At 34.0% G+C, this 17961-nt stretch overlaps 1 long non-coding RNA gene across 1 annotated transcript; it reads right to left on the reverse strand.

The window, feature by feature from the left end:
• Positions 1-2062: 2062 nt before the first annotated feature.
• LOC132179954 (uncharacterized) lies at positions 2063-3644 on the reverse strand. Its single transcript, XR_009439997.1, has 2 exons — positions 3451-3644; positions 2063-2352 (listed from the first exon to the last, which is right to left on the reverse strand). It is a non-coding gene; the product is annotated as an uncharacterized LOC132179954 (long non-coding RNA).
• Between the last annotated feature and the right edge of the window lie 14317 nt (positions 3645-17961).

Genomic DNA, 17961 nt, shown 5'->3' on the forward strand with positions numbered 1-17961 from the left:
GCTTGAAATTTTCCAATAAATATATAATTTTAATTGAAATGACAAGTTGGCAAGTAAGGTGGTCTACTTTTTTCTAAAAAGGAATATAACAAAGGATTCCATGGCCGTCTTTGATGAAAAAGACCTCCGTGCCCTTCTTCTTTGACCCGGTGGCGGAGCCACATGTAGGCATGTACGGGGTGTGACTTCTACAAGCTGTTTAGATTTTATTTTATTTTTTTGGTATAAAAAATTTTAATTTCCAATGAAAGTTTTGAGCAAATTGGTTTATGCTCCTACACTTTTTCTTTTACTTTTAATTTTCGTTAGAGGCTCAAGCACGCTTTCTTCTTTTTCATTCTTTTTTTGTAAGTTTTTTTATTTTATTTTTTAAAAAAGAGATAGAATAGTACTGTCAGCCTCCAAATAGTACCGTAATGTTACGATAGAGCAAAAAATGTGATTGACTTTGATTATTCTTTCTAATTGAATATGCTGGAAGTTTGCAACTTCCAGTTATATATTGATCGTATTTAAGACTTTGGATACGGTATCCAAAGTCTTAAATACGATCAATAACTGAAAGTTGCAGGCTTCCAGCCTTGTTAATCTATTTTATATTCTTTTTTTCATGATATATAGGCTTTTCTATTATTTGTATTATAAGATAATTTTTTAATTTTTTTTCCCTTATGTTTTAAAATTATTTTAGTAACTTAAAAATTAATTTTTTTTTTTTAAAAAAAAAACTTCATTGTTAAGTTTATCTTAAAAATGCGTTTTTGTCATTTTTAGAATAAAACAAATTAAAAAAAAAAAATCATAGAATTGAAATACTTTTGGAGTTTTTACCAAACATACCAACTTTTTGTTTGGCACAATTTTTTAGATATTAAAAAAAAAAATTAAGTTTCCTAACACAATCTCAAACAAACTCTTACGCAATTTGGATCATCATATCCTTAATTTGCTCATAACACAACCCCCTCAAGGCTAACAAAACACACATAAAGATAAATTGAGTAAGTTAGTAGAGAACATTGAGAGAGTGTTTGGAATTGCATTAAGAAATATAGCTTTTAAAGTCAAAAATAGCTTTTTTAAAATAATTTCATTTTTAAACCTTTTTTTTTTTAATCTAAAAATGTGTTTTAACAATTTTTAAAATAATAAAAAAAGTCAAATAAATACTGTTTGAGTTTTTTACTAAACTAGCCAACCTTTGAGTTTTTTACTAAACTGGCTAACCTTTTATTTAGCGCAGCTATTTAGGTACTAAAAGTACTTTTTAAGCTTATTAAACTATCCAAAAAAAAAAAAAGTTTTTAGTGACATGTCTATAGTGCAAGATTTTTTCACACGTCACCAAATGGTGACATGTCAAATTTGACATGTTACCATTTAGTAACATGTTAACTTTGACAAGTTACTAAAGTTGTCAAAGTTTTATTTATTTATTATTATTATTTTTTTTATTTTTTTATTTTTGCAGTTTTCGAGTTAGTAACGTAACAAATTTGGCATGTCACCATTTGGTGACGTGTAAAAGTTTACACGTCACCATTTCTTGACATGTCAACTTTGACACGTTACTAAAGTTGTTAAATTTTTATTTATTTATTTTTTCAGTTTTCGAATTGGTACTTTTTACACGTCACCATTTGGTGACGTGTCAAAGTTGTCAAATTTTTATTATTATTATTTTCTTTTTCAGCTTTCAAATTGGTAACGTGTCAAGTTGACACGTCACCATTTGGACGTGTCAACTTCAACTTTGAGACGTGGCCACGTCACACCATTGGTGACATGCCAACAAGACACACGTCACCAATAGGCATTGGGAACATGCGCCAGCTGCTTACCTCTATTTCTCTTTTTCTTTCTTCTTCCATCATTTTTCTTCCTCCCAGCCACGTGCTACCTTCTTCTTTCTTCCTTATTTTTTGTAACGCCCCGATATTTGAACTAGCAAATATCGAAGTCGTGACGCTGCAACTTTAGAAAATACAATCTTACAGCGGAGTATGTATATTATTTTTCTTTTTTCTTTTTCTATGACCTAGGAATAACTTACACAACACAGTTGAGCTGACTGAAATACCTCGAGGTGATATATTATTAAATAAAATAGAAACATGGTTTTCATTACAACATATGTACACACTAGGTGTACCAAATATATGCCACAGACGGCACCTAAATTAACATAGTAATATCTATTAAGTTTACACACATCACCATACATAATAAAAGCGATTAACATAAATGAGACTTGCTCCATAGAGTAAGCATAAATCCTGCAGCAGATGGTCTATCAACCATCAAAACCAGTAAAAGGACCATCGTCCTCACTTTCTATCCCTGCATCAAGATCTATGTAAAGATGACGTTATCATATTTACATAGGCAAACAAGTGAGTAATCTATTTTCCTAGATATAAAGACTAAAAAGACTAATTTGAACAAATAAGATTAAAGACTAAAATATATAATAATGAATGAGTTGTGAATGCAGCGTAATGACAGATTAGTTTGTGTTTTATGATAATCTTTCTTCAGACCTCTTCTCATGAGCTCTCAGCCCGCTTACGTCCGTTATGTCCCTCACACTTTAGAGGTTTACCTGTTTAGTGCTGGCAACTACACCGCCCCAGCTTAGTTATATATTAGGCCTGTTGGACGGTTATATACCCCCATCCACTGAGATACCGACAGTTCCTCGCGGCAATCCACCCAGCTTGTTCTTAAGGTGGCTATCTTATCAGCCCATTTTATTAGACACATTATGCAGTAGTTGTATTGCAAAATTATATCAATAAGACAAAATAAGAATTCCTATAACAATAAAACAAAGCTAGTACTCAGTAAGTATATCCATACTTACTCTCCTTAGTGTAGTATTCTGCTCCACTTCTGCATATAATACATACATACAAACAATACTTAGTTCATTCTCCAATAATATCATTGTTTAAAGACCCTCATCTTTTTATATTTATTTATTATCCGTCACTTCATCTTTACTTACTCATTTTATTATATTAATATAAAATAGTCATATATAACTAGTTAAATGACTGAATGTAAATGTTAAATGCATATTTCGGGGATGAGATCAAATGGTCCTTACCGCCAGAAATATGAACAGAAATTTAAATGACATAAAAAAAATGACTGAATGTAAATGTTAAATGCATATTTCGGGGATGAGATCAAATAGTCCTTACCGCCAGAAATATGAACAGAAATTTAAATGACATAAAAGAAATGACTGAATGTAAATACTGTAAAGTAAATAATATATAGATAATATTATAAGTCCTTAATTGATTTTGTCCACTAACTCTTTATTATTAATTCACTTGTTCCATTACTTTATTTTACATTATACGCTTATTGGGTCTTTAAACAATTAAATGAGGACAAGTAATAAAAGCAATAAATCATGATATTTATACAAGAAACACTTACCCAATAATCCTTTAGAAGTAAAACTCCACCAAATCTTCTCTAGGTAGCTAGTTTTAGAAAAACGCTTGAACACTACAAGAAAGATCTAGGCTATATGGTATTTGAGTAGAACTAAGAAATAAAATGAAAGGAGGAGCAAACAATTTTACTTGTTCTAAGATTGTAAAAACTCAAGTGAAAGTGAATTTAGCTATAGGCTCTATTTATAAGAGAATGGATGGTTAGGATTTATTTTTACACATTTGATCTAAGGGTTGAGATATATTTAATCAAAAGAATGAACCTAGTCCATATTTCATGGTCTATACCAATTGATATTTTCGTCCAAAATGAGGGCAGTGTATTCCGATCCATTTTTCAATGTCCAAACGTACTCCGATTGACATGAAATTTTGAGAGTAGATAGAGGACTCCGAGACAAACATTTTATATTTTTGGTTCGACTTCATCCGAGTTCGTTTGAGTCTATTTTTGGCTTATACAAAGTTTCCAATTCAACTTAGGCTTTAACTATTTGCATTCCCACTTGGCCACTTGCCTTATTAAATCATTATAATCATGATATTTACTATAATCATCATTACTAGAAGACTTTAAGCTTTCAACAAAGGTGGCTAGCCTTGGTATCTTTCTTTAGCAGTTTTAATCCCATTTAGACAGTATGAAAATTAAGACACTGCTTTTTAGGCCAAAAACTACAAAGCTTCAAATTAATTTCTAACTTCACTAAACACCAATATAAATAATTTATTTACTAGATTGTGTTTAATTATGCTCATAAACATATTAGTGAAGCTAAATTTTAGAATTGAATGGATATACAAAAGATGTCAAAAATCAATGTAATATACTTGTAACACTAAATAGTTATTCAATTTAATCCATATATCATTGATCTAATTTATTCATTTATTCTTTTAATCTATTTAATATTGTTTATATGAGAGTTTTTAAAATCGAGGTTGTTACATTCTACCCACCTTATTGGAATTTCGTCCCCGAAATTACGGCATTCAATTTATCACATAACCCCAATATGAGCGACTCAAATTTTACTGTAACGTCTAAGCCTTAGTCATATTTTACACTTAGGTACTACACTTTTATACAGTACCATGATTTATCTACCAACTCAAAACATCAATCGGAGCATTTAATAATATCACTTCTTACCTCCAAGGTATCCCTAAACTTTTGTAGTTTTGAACAATAGCCATATAAGTAATCATAAAATGTCATTTACCGTGTATATATATATGTACTTACCGAGTGATATATCCGGTTAGAATAAATGTGGATATTTGTCCTGCATTTCTCGTTCTAGTTCCCAAGAAGCTTCTTCTACGTCGTGATTACGCCAGAGAACCTTAACTAGAGCAATGGTTTTTGTTCTGAGTTTCTGTTCCTTTCGATCCAGAATTTGTACCGGTAGTTCCTCATACCTTAAATTTGCTTGAATCTGAAGTGGTTCAAAATCAATAACGTGCAGGGGATCATGTACATATCTTCTTAATGTTGATACATGGAACACGTCGTGCACCTCTGCTAGCTCAGATGGTAACTCAACTCGGTATGCTACTGGTCCTACAATTTCGGTTATTAAGAAGGGGCCAACATACCTTGGACTTAACTTTCCCTTTTTACCGAAACGCATCACGCCTTTCATTGGTGATACTTTCAGGAATACTTGATCGCCAACTTCAAAATTCACCAGGCGACGTCCTTTGTCAGCATAACTCTTTTGACGGCTTTGAGCTGTTAACATCCTTTTCCGAATTAATACCACCTTGTCTTTGGTGTCTTGGATTATCTCTGGTCCTACCAATTGCCTTTCACCAACTTCATCCCAATAAAGTGGCGATCTGCATTTGCGTCCATAGAGGGCTTCGTATGGTGCCATACCAATAGTTGCCTGGAAACTATTGTTATAAGGAAACTCGACTAAAGGTAAATATTGGATCCACTTACCTTTGAAATCGAGTACGCACATTCTTAGCATGTCCTCCAAGATTTGAATGGTCCTTTCCGACTGACCATCCGTTTGTGGATGATAAGCTGTACTAAGTTTCAACTTTGTCCCCATTGCTTCATGTAGACATTGCCAAAAATGAGAAGTGAATCGCGCATCCCGATCAGAAACAATAGAAGCAGGTATCCCATGCAACCTGACTATTTCTCTTATATACAATTCCGCTAGCTCCGACACAGAATTAGTGATTTTATATGGAATGAAATGAGCACTTTTGGTTAGTCTATCAATAACAACCCAAATAGAATCATACCCTTTCGATGTCTTTGGTAAACCAACCACAAAGTCCATCGCAATCTGGTCCCACTTCCATTCTGGAATGTCAAGCGGTTGAAGGGGGCCGGCTGGCCTTTGGTGTTCAGCTTTTACCTGCTGGCAAGTAGCGCATTGTGCTACAAAAACCGCAATATCCCTCTTCATGCCATTCCACCAAAATCTTTCTTTCAGGTCTTGGTACATCTTCGTATTCCCTGGATGCACTGTGTATCGGGACTTGTGTGCCTCGCTAAGGATATCGCTCCTTAATTTAGCATCACTAGGTATAACTACCCTGGTATCTCCGGTTCTTAGTAAGTTATCATTGGTAAAATGGAAACACGGAGCTTTACCTTGATTTGCTTTCTCCATAAGCTCTTGTAGTTCAGGATCGTTCTCTTGAGCTAACTTGATCTAGTCTGCAGTCAATGGTCGGATTATGAGGGCTGCTATTGCGGCATCATCATCACTTGGAGCGACTTCAAGTTGAATCATGCCAAGTTGCTTGGCAAGTTGGTCAGGAGAGGATGGAGTTTCGGAGTTTACCCTTTGCGACTTCCTACTTAGAGCGTCAGCAACTACGTTTGCCTTTCCTGGGTCGTACAAAATATAACAGTTGTAGTCTTTTAACAATTCTAACCACCTACGTTGCCTCATATTCAATTCTTTTTGAGAGAAAATGTACTTCAGGCTTTGGTGATCCGTGTAGATTTCTACTTTCTCACGAAAAAGATAATGTCTCCAGATTTTTAAAGCAAAAACTATTGCTGCAAGTTCTAAGTCATGAGTAGGATAATTTCTCTCATGGTCTTTTAACTGTCTTGAAGCATAAGCAATTACCTTATCCCGCTGCATAAGTACGCATCCTAGTCCTTTGAGTGATGCATCACTATAGACAGTAAATTTCTCACCCTCTATTGGAAGAATAAGAACGGGCGTGGATACTAACCTCCGTTTGAGCTCTTGAAAATTCGCTTCGCATGCGTCGCTCCACACAAAATGAGCGTTCTTCTTTGTTAAAGAAGTTAATGGACTAGAAAGAGTGGAGAAACCTTTGACGAACCTCCGGTAGTAGCCAGCCAATCCTAAGAAACTGCGAATCTCATGGACGTTCGTTGGTCGTTCCCAGTTGACAACAACTTCTACTTTGTTAGGATCGACTGCTATGCCATCTTTTGAGATTACGTGTCCCAAAAATGAGACTTCCTCCAGCCAAAACTCACATTTCTTGAGTTTGGCAAACAACTGCTTTTCTCTCAGAACTCCCAATATTGTTTTCAAATGTTCGCCATGGTCTTGATAATTGGTGGAGTACACAAAAATGTCATCAATGAATACTACTACGAACCAATCAAGATACATATGAAACACACGATTCATTAGATCCATAAATACCGATGGAGCATTTGTCACTCCAAACGGCATGACTAGGAATTCGTAGTGGCCATACCTCGTCCGAATTGCCGTCTTTTGTACATCTCCTTCTTTAACTTTGAGTTGATGGTATCCGGATCGAAGATCAATCTTCGAGAACACTTTAGCTCCCTTTAATTGATCAAATAGATCATCGATACGAGGTAAAGGATATTTGTTCTTGATTGTGACACGGTTTAGCTCGCGGTAGTCTATACATAGCCGCATAGACCCGTCTTTCTTTTTCACGAACAGAACTGGCGCTCCCCATGGCGATACACTCGGGCGTATTAGTCCTCTGTTTATCAATTCTTGGAGTTGTTCCTTCAGCTCTTTCAACTCAGCTGGCGCCATCCGGTAAGGTGCCTTGTAAATAGGTTGCGTTCCTGGTATTACGTCAATGGAGAACTCAATCTCACGATCAGGTGGCAACCCATGAGATGCTTCGGCGAAGACGTCGGAGTATTCGCACGCTATTGGAATGTCTTCCAGTTTTCGTTCGCCTTCTGGCTTAGCTGTAACATAAGCCAAAAATGCCAACGCACCTTGTCGAATATTTTTCTTTGCTTGAATTGCTGAGAGAAGGGGTGGGGTAGCCCGAACTCGAGTACCGTGAAACCTAAATTCTTCAACACCTGGTGGATGAAAAATAACCTCTTTTTCTCTACAATTTATACATGCATAGTATCTTGCCAACCAATCCATTCCTAAGAGTATATCATACCCGAGGGATTTTAAAACAACAAGGTTAGCAGGAAGGACTCTACCCTTTATCATTATTGGGTAGTTCATTACTATCCTATTACATGTTATCCTTTCTACTCCTGGTGTTTGTACTGACAAATCTTGCTCTAATGGTTGTGTACTTATGTGACAAATCTTAGCGTATGGTGCAGAAATGAATGAATGTGTTGCTCCAGAATCAAAGAGAGTACACACAAGAGTACTAAATAGAGGAATGGTACCTGTCACTACTTCATTGTTTGCTTCATCATTCTCGTCGTCATCCACAGGGGTCAACGTATATACTCTCGCCTGAGCAAGCCTTCTTTGTTGAAAGTTATTCCTTTGTGCTCCAGCTTCTCTCGTGGTATTCATCGAACAATCCTTCTTAAAATGCCCCTTTTGACCACATCGAAAACAGCCGGTACTTTCGCTCCTGCAATCTCCAAAATGCATTTTTCCACATTTGGGACAAGCAACCTTCTGACTTCCTACTGGAGGAGAAAAATTCTTGTGATCCGCCGGTTTGGAGCCAGTCCCTACGACAAATCGTTTGGAGGGATAGGATGCCTGAGGCATTGACCGTTTCCTATGTTCGTAAGCTGCAGATGTCTCACGAATTGCCCTCTCAGCAAGGGATGCTACGTTTACTAATCGAGCATAGTTTTTGATCTCATGGCAGACAACTCTTTCCTTGATACGAGAGTTAAGGCCATTTTCAAAACGTTCTGTCTTTGATACTTCGTCAGGAATAAGATTAATACCAAACCTGGCTAACTCAGTGAATTTAATTGAGTATTGTTCCACTGACATAGTACCTTGCACCAAGTTCTGAAATTCAATAGCTCTTAACTGCTTTTGAGACCTTGGGAAATATTGCCTATTGAATTCCTCAACAAACCTTTCCCATGTGATAACAACACCAGGTCCTATCAGCTCTACCTGGGACTTCCACCATTTAAGGGCTTCACCAGTTAGCCTTAATACGGTGTATGTCAACTTTTCCTCATTTGTACACTTGAGTGTGTCGTGCAGCAGTTGGATATCTGAAATCCAAGCTTCAGCTACTGTATGTCCTTGAGTCCCATTGAAAGTACGAAACTGCTGATCAGTAAAGTCACGCATCGAGCAACCGATACGCTCGACTGGTGCAACAGGTTGAGACATCCGTGAAATTGCTTCCGTGAATTGCCTAGTAATATCTCCCATAAATTGGACTAATGTTGGGTGTACACCATCATGGAATGTTGGAGGTGGAGGTGGAGGTGGAGGTGGAGGTGGAGGTGGTATTTCATTGTTTTCATTATGAGGTGCTTCGCCTTCCTCAACGACAGGTACATCACGTCTTCGTACCATAATTCTGTACAAATTAATTAACAACTTATCTATATCAAAGCAAACAACAAAATCACTCAAACATGTAAATAACATAGTTGTGCTTCTATCGCTAATACTTTATTCTCAAACAAAAGTTTTTATAAAAAGTTATGAGTATTTTATTTAGTGAAGCTCTTGTGTTGTATACCCTAGTCTAGTATGATACTAACTTTCCCATAGAGCAAACCGCTCTGATACCATAATGTAACGCCCCGATATTTGAACTAGCAAATATCGAAGTCGTGACGCTGCAACTTTAGAAAATACAATCTTACAGCGGAGTATGTATATTTTTTTCTTTTTCTATGACCTAAGAATAACTTACACAACACAGTTGAGCTGACTGAAATACCTCGAGGTGATATATTATTAAATAAAATAGAAACATGGTTTTCATTACAATATATGTACACACTAGGTGTACCAAATATATGCCACAGACGGCACCTAAATTAACATAGTAATATCTATTAAGTTTACACACATCACCATACATAATAAAAGCGATTAACATAAATGAGACTTGCTCCATAGAGTAAGCATAAATCTTGCAGCAGATGGTCTATCAACCATCAAAACCAGTAAAATGACCATCGTCCTCACTTTCTATCCCTACATCAAGATCTATGTAAAGATGACGTTATCATATTTACATAGGCAAACAAGTGAGTAATCTATTTTTCCTAGAGATAAAGACTAAAAAGACTAGTTTGAACAAGTAAGATTAAAGACTAAAATATATAATAATGAATGAGTTGTGAATGCAGCGTAATGACAGATTAGTTTGTGTTTTATGATAATCTTGTCATGAGCTCTCAGCCCGCTTACGTCCGTTATGTCCCTCACACTTTAGAGGTTTACCTGTTTGGTGCTGGCAACTACACCGCCCCAGCTTAGTTATATATTAGGCCTTGTTGGACGGTTATATACCCCCATCCACTGAGATACCGACAGTTCCTCGCGGCAATCCACCCAGCTTGTTCTTAAGGTGGCTATCTTATCAGCCCATTTTATTAGACACATTATGCAGCAGTTGTATTGCAAAATTATATCAATAAGACAAAATAAGAATTCCTATAACAATAAAACAAAGCTAGTACTCAGTAAGTATATCCATACTTACTCTCCTTAGTGTAGTATTCTGCTCCACTTCTGCATATAAATACATACATACAAACAATACTTAGTTCATTCTCCAATAATATCATTGTTTAAAGACCCTCATCTATTTATATTTATTTATTATCTGTCACTTCATCTTTACTTATTCATTTTATTATATTAATCTAAGATAGTCACTTATAACTAGCGTTATGCCTAAATTCATTTTTGGTGACGAGGCTAATGGCCAGTATCACTAAATACAAATTAGTATTATAAATAATATATATAAAGCATGACTCATATTTTGGAGATGAGACCAATGGTTCGTACCTACCAAAGTATGAATCAAAATTTAAATGACGATAAAAGAAATGACTGAATGTAAATACTGAATTCATATTTCGGGGATGACCGCCAAAAATATGAATTAAAATTTAAATAACAATAAAAGAAATGACCGAATGTAAAAGTTGTAAAGTAAATAATATATAGATAATATCATAAGCCCTTAATTGATTTTGTCTACTAACTCATTATTATTAATTCACTTGTATCTATTACGCTATTTTACATTATACGCTTGTCGGGTCTTTAAACAATTAAATGAGAACAAATGATACAAGCAATAAACCATAATATTTATATAAGAAACACTTACCCAATAATCTTTAGAAGTAAAACTCCACCAAATCTCCTCTAGGTAGCTAGTTTAGAAAAATAAGAACACTTTGAATACTACAAGAAAGATCTAAGCTATATGGTATTTGACTAGAACTAAGAAGTAAAATGAAAGGAGGAGCAAACAATTTTACTTGTTCTAAGATTGTAAAAACTCAAGTGAAAGTGAATTTAGCTAAGGTTCTATTTATAAGAAAATGAATGGTTAGGATTTATTTTTACACATTTGATCTAAACGTTGAGATGTATTTAACCAAAAGAATGAACCTAGTCCATATTTCATGCTCTATACCAATTAGAATTTTCGTCCAAAATGAGGGCAGTGTATCCCAATCCATTTTTCAATGTCCAAACGTACTCCGATTGACATGAAATTTTGAGAGTAGATAGAGGACTCCGAGATAAACACTTTATATTTTTGGTTCGACTTCATCCGAGTTCATTTGAGTCTATTTTTGGCCTGTACAAAGTTTCCTATTCAACTTAGGCTTTAATCTATTTGCATTCCCACTTGGCCACTTGCCTTATTAAATCATTATAATCATGATATTTACTATTACCCTTATTACTAGAAGACTTTAAGCTTTCAACAAAGGAGGCTACCCTTGGTATCTTACTTTAGCAGTTTTGATCTCATTTAGACAGTATGAAAATTAAGACACTGCTTTTTAGGCTAAAAATTGAAAAGCTTTAAATTAATTTCTGACTTTGCTAAACACCAATATAAATAATTTATTCACTAGTTTTGGGTTTGATTATGCCTATAAACATATTAGTGAAGCTAATTTTTTTAGAATTGAAGTAGTATACATAAGAGTTCAAAAATCAATGTAATATACCTTTAACACTAAATAGTTATTTAATATCATTAATCTACATATCATTGTTTTAATTTATCGATTTATTCTTTTAATCTATTTAATATTATTTAAATAAGAGTTTTAAAATCTAGGTCGTTATAACGGGGTCCCGGGCGGGTCCCGGTCAAGTCTCGGTCAAGTCCCGGGCAAGTCCGGGCAAGTCCCGGCGGGGTCACAGGGAAGTCCCGGTCGGGTCCCTGTCAAGTTCTAGGCAGGTCCGGTCCGGTCCCTGTGGGGTCCCGGGCATGTCTTGGTCAAGTTTCGAGCGGTTCCCAAGCAGGTCCCGGCGGGGTTTGGGGCAAGTCCCAAGCGTGTCCCGGTCAAGTCCCGGGCAGGTCCTAGCGGAGTCGTAGACGGGTCCCGGTCAAGTCCTGAGCGGGTCCCAGCGAGGTCCGGTCAAGTCCCAGGTGGGTCCTAGGCAGGTGCGGGCAGGTCCCATTCAAGTCCGGTCGGGTTCTGGGCAGGTCTTGGCAAGGTTGTGAGTGGGTCCTAGGCGAGTCCCGATCAAGTCCTGGACAGGTCCCAAGCAAGTCCCTACAAGATCCTGGGCGGGTTTTGACAAAGTCCGTCAATTTGATAATGAGATATTCAAAGTCGAAAAATAGTTTACAATTTTCAAAACTTTAAACCATTTTCCAAAAATTAAATAAGAATTTTCGGTCAAAAGGAAAATATTTTTCGTTGACCACTACTTTACGTCGTAATAAACATTGCAAAATGTATAAATCATTTTCTGAAAACCATTTTACGTCAAAGTAAATGTAGCCTTATATCTATGTCTCAATAATTTCTATTTGCACATATCAAAGCTATGGAAGAAAGTTTAGGGAAAAAAAAAAAAAAAAAAAGCTATGGAAGAAAGACAACAAAATAGACTAACCAAAAAGAAAGTACAATAACAAGAGATAAGATAGCGTTGATGTTTAAGAGTACACTAGTTTCATGCTGCCTTTTAGGAAGGAGCTCTACCTGTAAAAGATAAGAGGCCAAGAGTCATTAGAGGGTTGCTCGGTCTAAAGACTAGGAGCACTCCAACGCTCAGGTCAGTGAGACTCTAGGAGATAAGGTATGGTGTTTATGCTAGTGCATAGAATATGTAGAATGAAAGAGATATACCTTAGGCTTGTCGTTTTGGCTATTTATATATGTATTTGGACCTTCTAGTGTTTTCCCTCTAGGTTTGGGCTGCTCTGTCTGAGTCGTGCGTATAGAATCTCTGCAAAGACTTTGCGAAAACATTAACAATGGTTTGACCCCGATTTACAAACCTAGTCTAGACTAGCGGATGTTGTCACAAAAATTAAAAACAAACGAAGATCACGAAAGAAAGAAAGAAAGAGAGAGAGAGAGGAGAGGAAATGAGATATCATAATAGAATGCTTTCTTTTTTTTTTTTTTTTTTTTCATTTTCACATTTGGTGAGTAAAATATTGACCATTAACAAATATTTCAGCAATTTAATTAATGAGCATTTTCAACCTATTTTAACATTTTGACTTGCCAAAATAATATTTGAGTTATTTTTGACCCACTTAATGGAGCCTTGTAAATATAGGAACTATGTAAATTAGAACGGTCTATCTTATCTTTTAGTCTTTTATTAAGTTTTTTTTGTTAATCTTTTATTTTATCTTATCTTTCAGTCTTTATTTAAATTATGCTTCTTTGTTAGTTTTTATTTGGTTTAGTTATCTTTCATAGACGTATAAATTGACTTTATTTCATTGTTATCTTAGGACTAGGAGTCTTGAGGTTATAAATATATGCTTAGAGCCTTAAGAATGGAGTTTTGATTATTTATTTAATTTTCTCAATAAGAATACTCAAAGTTGAGTTTTTTTTTTTTTTTTCTTCAATAAAATTTCTTAGATCATTGATAAAATCAAGATCTAGAAGTATCTATCCGCTACTTATTGATGTTTTTCGCTGCAGCCTACTAAGTCACGCTGCATCATGAACTAAAAAGAAAAAAAAATATTTAGGTGTTAAGGTTGTATTTGTCTGTTGCTCGAAGGAAATTTCTAGTTTCAAGATCTTTTTTTCGGGTGGGCGAGATCTTTTACTAGAAAATTGCTCAAAACATGTGGGCAGCGGGTTAAGGATATGTAGCGGACGCGCTTGCCTACCCATTTAATATTATATTATTATAGATATTATATAGGATTTATATCTAATATATTCTTAGAAATATAATATTAATTAAAAAGAATAGGTGTTTGCGTAAGAATACTGAACTTAAAAATTAGCAACCACGCAATCATCGGCCAAAAATAAAAAAAGTGATAAATCAATCAACGTAGATATTTTTAGTGATGAAGTGGGAACATTTTAAAGAACTTTTCAAAAATAAAACCATTCCAGGATAGAAAATTAGAAAATCAATCAATTATAGAAGAAGAAATAGAGTTATTCATACAAAACCTTTGTAGTTGACTTACTTGCATTAAACAAACGACGCACTTATCTACTATTGCATAGTTCCTCACAATGTCTGAAAATTTATTAAATTCTTCTATTTGATCTCCTTTATCAGAATTCCGATAGGTTTCAATTGTTGTTGATAAACGATTGTGGTTTACAAAAAAGACTCTAAGAGAAGAGTAATTCAAAGCACAAAGACATGAGTTTTCTCTCTATAAATATTGCCTCCAATCCTTACAAATTCCATTCTCCAAAGGCCCTTAATAGACTTGGAAAAGTAGCCATAAAAACACGAAGTTGATCCCAATTTCTGCAATTTGGACCAGATTTTTTGTCTTCTTTTCGCATCCCATTTTGAGCTTGAAAACATTGGAATTAGAAAACTTTCATGAAATAAAAAGTTCTAGAATTTTGAGTCAATTTTTCAATGACATTAAGGTTGCTTCAATCGGAGATCAAAATCAAAAGTTATGACCATTTTAGTCTGGTAAGGTCAATGTTAATAACATACACAAACTTGAATAAATGTCTTGGATTAACTTTTTCACCAACTTAAACCTAAACTTAAAACTTATACAATCGAACTTGACATTGAATTTTCCAACACTAAAAACCTAACAACTTGTATATATATAAACATAGACTGCTTGTAAGATTCTAGGTTGAATATGAACAAAATATCTAGATAGATACACAAAGATATAAACATAAATATGAATATGAAATGTTGAAGATACTTCAATTGGAACCATAAATTTAAAAATATATATAATGAAAATAGCATATATGAAAATAAGTACTTACGAAAATATGATGCTGTAAAATTAGCTTGAAGAAGCTTTCATTGAATGAAACATTCTGTAATACATGGATGAAACTCTGACATGCATTTTTGTGAAATTTCACTGATGATCAAAGAGGGAGAAGAGAAAAGAGTGTTCTGAAATAAAACAGCAAGAAAATATTACAAAAAACCCAAAAACGAAAAATATGACAAAAAGAAAGTAAAATGCTTCAAATGTGAAAAGATAGGTCATTACAAAAATGAGTGCAAAGTAAAAGATAAAATCAAACAATTGAAAATTTCCAGTAAAGAGAAAGAAGATTTGTATAAAATCCTAGAACTCAGAAGTTCAAATTCTAGTGAAAATGAGGATGAAATTTTTAACACCTCAACAGATTATGAGTCAAGTCAAAATTCTAGTAATCCAGAAATAGAACTAGGTTGTAAAGATTCATGTTGTAAAACAAAACTTAAGATAAGTGTATTAAGTAAACATGAAGAAATGCTAATCGATTTAGTAGAAGGAATAGAAGACTCAGAAATTAAAGTCAAATACCTTAAAAAATTCAAGAGTAATTTAATAAAAAATGAAACAAAAAATGGACCAACAAAAATTACAGAACCATAAATTAGTATTGATAAAATCCTCAACAGATTTAAATCAAAACAAAGGGAAGTAACCATCCAAGACTTACAACATGAAGTCAATCAAATCAAAATAGAAATAAAATATTTAAAAGCCAAAAATAAAGAGTTGGAACAAGAAGTAATGATTTTAAATATTAATAAAAAAAATTTCTGAACAGAGTCAATCTAAAAGTGAACGAGACTCAGAAGACGATAAATCTACAAAATCTTCAACCAAAAGTCTGATATTCAAAGAAACTACAGATGAAAAATACTTAAACATAATTGATAGAATCCTTTTTCAAAAATGGAACTCTAGAGTAACAATCATTATTAACAACGAGTTCGAGTTTGAAGTTATAGCTTCGATAGACTCAAGTGCAGATTTAAACTGTATCCAAGAAGGTATGATACCTACTAAATATTATTAAAAAACTACATAACATTTATCATCACCCAATGGCAGTAAAATGCAGATAGATTACAAGTTGTCTAAAGCACATGTCTGTCAAGATAATGTTTGTTTCAAAACTTCATTCATCTTAATAAAAAACATGCCTGATTCAAAGGTCGTACTAGAAAATCCCTTTTTATGTCTTTTGTATCATTTTACTATAGATCACAAAGGAATTACCACAGAAGTCTTATGAGAGAAAGTAAAATTTAAATTCTTTAAAAAACCCCATGCTAAAGACATCAATATGTTAAAAGATGTTTCGATTTTTAAAACAATTAACATTTTACAGAATAAGAGCAAGTATTTGAACTCCATAAAAGAAGAAATTAAAAACAAAAGAATTGACGAACAGCTATCAAGTGATATCCTCTTACAGAAAATTGAAAGATTCAAAGAAAAAAATACAAAATGAAGTCTGTTCTGATCTCCCCAATGCCTTTTGACATAGGAAAAAAACATATTGTAAAGCTCCCTTACGTAAAAGACTTCAGTGAAAGAAATATTCCTACTAACGCTAAACCCATAAAAATTAGTCAAGACTTAATGGAACTTTGTAAAACCGAGATTAAAGAATTGCTTAACAAAGCAATAATTAGAAAAGGCAAGTCTCCTTGGTTTTGTTCAGCCTTTTACGTACAGAAAAATGTAGAATTAGAAAGAGGAGCTCCATGATTAGTAATAAATTACAAACCTCTTAATAAAGTTTTAGAGTGGATAAGATATCCTATGCCAAACAAAAAAGACCTGATAAACAGAATAAGTCAAGCCAATGTTTTTTAAAAAATTTATATGAAGAGATGATTTTGGCAAATCCAAATTCATGAACAAGATAGATACAAAATAGCATTTGTTATACCATTTGGCCACTATGAATGGAATGTTATGCCCTTCAGGTTAAAAAATGCCCCAAGCGAATTTCAAAACATCGTGAATGAAATCTTTGACCCTATAGCACATTTCTCAATTGTTTATATAGATGATGTCCTCATATTTTCAAAGTCAATTGATGAACACTAGGAACATCTTCATTCGTTTCTTAGTATCATCAAAGTTAGTGGTTTAGTTGTTTTAGCTACAAAAAACAACTTGTTTCAAATAAAAATAAGATTTCTAGGATTCAACATCAGTCAAGGAATGGTTAAACCCATTGATTGGGCCATTCAATTTGCAAACAAATTTCCTGATGTCATCCGTGATAAAAACCAGCTTCAAAGGTTCCTAGGATCTTTAAATTATGCTGCTGATTTTTACTAAAACCTTAGAAAACATTGTAAACCATTATATGATCGTCTCAAAAGTAACCCTCTACCTTTGACTGATCTTCATACTTCAATTGTGCAAGAAGTTAAAAAATATGTGAAGACTTTGCCTTGTCTTGGCATTCCTGAAGTAAAAGCTTTCAAAATTGTAGAAACGGACGCCTCCAACATTAGATATGGGGGTATTCTCAAACAGAAAATCTCTCCAAATTCTCCTAAACAAATTGTTTGTTTCCATTCAGGAATTTGGAATTCAGCACAAAGTAATTATAGTACTATTAAAAAAGAGATTTTATCTATAGTACTATGCATCTCAAAGTTTCAAAGTGATTTGTTAAACCAAAAATTCTTAATTCAAGTTGATTGCAAAAGTGCAAAACATGTTTTAGAAAAAGATGTTCAAAACATAGCAATCAAACAGATTTTTGCTAGATGGCAATCAATTTTAAGTATTTTTTATTTTGAAATTGAATACATCAAGGGAGATCAAAATTCTATACTTGATTTCCTCACTCGTGAATTTT

This window comes from Corylus avellana, chromosome ca4 (genome assembly GCF_901000735.1).
Source record: "Corylus avellana chromosome ca4, CavTom2PMs-1.0".
Taxonomy (NCBI): Eukaryota; Viridiplantae; Streptophyta; class Magnoliopsida; order Fagales; family Betulaceae; genus Corylus; species Corylus avellana.